Source organism: Symsagittifera roscoffensis, chromosome 5, assembly GCF_963678635.1.
Source record: "Symsagittifera roscoffensis chromosome 5, txSymRosc1.1, whole genome shotgun sequence".
NCBI lineage: Eukaryota > Metazoa > Xenacoelomorpha > Acoela > Convolutidae > Symsagittifera > Symsagittifera roscoffensis.
In genome coordinates, this window is record NC_087066.1 from 64,648,455 (window position 1) to 64,651,923 (window position 3,469).

Sequence of the window (3,469 nt, forward strand, 5' to 3'; positions counted from 1 at the left end):
AATATTAATGAGGCTGATGTTGTCCGCAGACAAATAATACTTGACATGCTGCATTCTGATCCTAATCCTTTGTTTGTCGATTTTGATTGTAGCGATTCCATTTTGCCTGAGGTGGTTTTTCGGAATGTATCTCCACGGGACTCGCTCAATTTTCTGGTCTTATTTTTGCTGTCTTTCGGATTTTATCATACCCAGTTAGATTTATATGAAACTAACAATTTGTTTGATAGTTTTGTTAGAGCAAAAGTCATAGACTCTTCTGTAGAAGACAACAAAGATTTGGTTGTCAAATACATTTTGGAGGACTTGAGATTTCAACCCGGCGGTGTTCTGATTTTTTCCAGTAAGATGATGTCCGCTGGTACTGCTTTCAATCAACTCCTGGGCATAGAATCATCTGACAATTTTGAAATGCCCGATGTACTTTTGGACCAAAATCAATTCAAGCTAACGAGAGAGGTTGAAGACTTTCTGCAATTTTGCAACGCTTCCATGTGGTCTCGAGTCAGGCAATTAGACATACCAAATATTCCAGACGATCCAACATCTTTCAGTGAGCTCTGGCAGCCTTTGTTCCAACGAGCTCAACTTCAATCAGTCGAATCTTTCAACGAACAGCAAAAGATTCCACATAAAATATTTCTTCAGTTGCAACGCCTAATGGCTGGGAAACGGAAATTAAAAAATCAAATGATTCTTGGTATGTTGACCTTTTGAAATTTTTAATGAATATTAAAATTTTTTTAATATACTTATCATGATACAATGTTTAGATTTAGTTTATCAGTTTCAGTTACTACTAGAATATTTCCCAGAAGAAACAACAGGAGAAACAACAGTTTTGAATGCGTAGATTTATATTAAAAAAATTGACAGAAGCGTTGTTTTTTACAGGAAATCCTGGCACTGGGAAGACCTTCATATCTGGCTTAGCTATGTCTTTTGCTGTGTGTAATGGAGCAGTTGTGTTTTTGACCAGTTTACCATCGAGGAGAGCTGACCAATTATATGGCCAGCATATTCACAAACTGTTCAAAATTTCAACTCTGAAAATGGACCCTATCAGTTTAGCCAATCAAGCTTTAACAAGACTAAGTCACGATCAGAAGCGTTTTGTTTTCCTCAAAACGCTCCAAATCCTGTTCATTGAAGAAATTGGTCTGATCAGTGCGCAACTTTTCACAACAGTAGATTTTATCTTCAGAAATCTTAAAGATACCAACGAGCCGTTTGGTGGAGTTGTAATTATAGGCAATGGTGACTGTTGTCAGTTGCCCAATATTGACGGCACTAGTATTTTTGAAGCTTCTTCTTTGTTATTCAAAACCGATTTTCTTTTTCTGACACACTTTGTTAGGATGGTAGACCCCGAGGGTCAAAAACTGTTGAGAATACTTGAAAAAATGCCACTCACTGACAACGACATTGAAAATGCGGTCGAAGTTATTGCATCGCAGTGCACGTTTGTTGATTCATGGATAGATTTACCATCTCGAAACCTTATGAAAGTGTTTGGTAAAAGAGTTGCTGAGGCTGAAGCATTTGAAAACCATTGCCAGGAAGTAATTTCAAATGGTTGGAACCATTCCTTCAGCTATGCACAGGATGAACTGGCGCTCGAGGGTTCTCATATTTGGCGACCAGCAAATAGATGCCTAAGTATGCTTATCACTGTGGACATGGCTTCGATTAGATTTTGAAACATCTCGTAAACTGTCAACTGAAACGCCTTCGAAAAGGCAAAAACTTCAACCACGTTGTTCTTTCAATAGTCTGATTAAACAAAGTCAGCAAAAATTTTCCCTAAAGGAAAGGAAAATTTTTTTATTTTCATGTTTTGTTAATCACATAAGTAAAATGTTTATCACGTGATTTTTTTACAAATCTCATGGACATGTGAGCTCTACTGAAAAAGATTGGTTGAAAAATTGCACAATTTGATTTCACAATTTTTCGACCATGTAATCTTGCTCAAATTTTTTTCAGTTAGGTTGATTTTGCTGGGAACTCAAAAGGCATCCAAGTATCTCGTTACTTTAGTCGATATAATATCTTGAAAAACTTTGTGGTCGTCGGTTTTGACGTTGAATTTAGAATTAGCAAAAAATTTTTCAATATGCAAAAATTTTATACTGTTTCCAGTTCTATTCTCTGTCTAATTTACAATAAGAATAATGATTCATCAACATTAATGAAATCATGAAAACTTCATTCTTGTTTTTATTGATGTATAAAACTATCACTTATAAAGCCTTGAAACAAAAACAACTCTCACTGGTCAATTATCATACTTGAATAAACCCGATTAAAAAAGTGTGAATACCAATTAGTGATCATTGAGAAGACTGGGGCAAGGTACTTTTTTAAGAAAAACGCGGCATAATTATCTAGACAATGAAGTAAAATTTATTTATTTTTTTTACAAACTTTTAAATAATACGGATTTTTTATGTGTTTTTGAAACGTTGTGATTGCGTTACCCTCATTATCTCATCAGAAACACACCATATTGTTTTCTTTTGAAAATGCGCTAACATAATTGCTATAATGCAAAAAGAAAAATGATTATCAATTACGGACAGAAATGTTTTGCTCCTTCTTCCACCATTTCTTTTTAGCATCAATTTATTTGTTTAAATACAGATTGCAATTTTTTGTCCATCATTTTTTTTTGATTTTGACAAAAGTAATTTAGACCTTGATTGCAACAACCATCTCAAGTTTTAAATGTCTACCTTTGCCACGACATAACATGATTTTTACTTAGAGTTTAAGTGTTATTTTTTGTCAATTTTTTCAATGGACAATTTGACCAAAAATTCTATTTCAAATTTAGTTAACAAAAAAAAAATTCTGATGGTTTTTTCATTAATTTGAGACACAAGCTAAAAATTAAATTCAAATGTCCAATTTTAGGAATCTGTAAAACTCAATAAACATTGTAATGACTACCAAAAGATCATGTTCTACCCATTGTGTGTCATGAGGGCTACCAGAAATTTTGACGTAATGCATCAGGGACAGCTGTGTGTGTTGGAATTTTCTTCTATTACACAGTCTTCTGTGTACGTCTACGTCGCTCCGACATTGGACAGCGTAAATGATGGAACAATATCTAATGAAGTGTTTGTAAATTGGAAGAGAATCATTGTTGGAAAAACTCCTGGTTTCGTTTATGGATTTAAAGGAAATTCTTTGAGACGAATACAGATTCCGCTGATAAACTATGTAGCACTTACGGTTCATAAACCGATGGGAGACACTATTCTTACAGCAATATCTCGCAAGGAAGGGAAATACTGCTTGTGTTTGATATCCCAGATATATGTAATCATCAGTCGTGTTAAGTACTTGCGAGAACTCTACATTGTTGGAGATAAATCAGAAACTTGTAATGCGATAAAGGAAATACTAGCTAGAAGATCACTTCAAGAAGAACGACTGTTTGAAATCTTTGAGTCACTAAGAG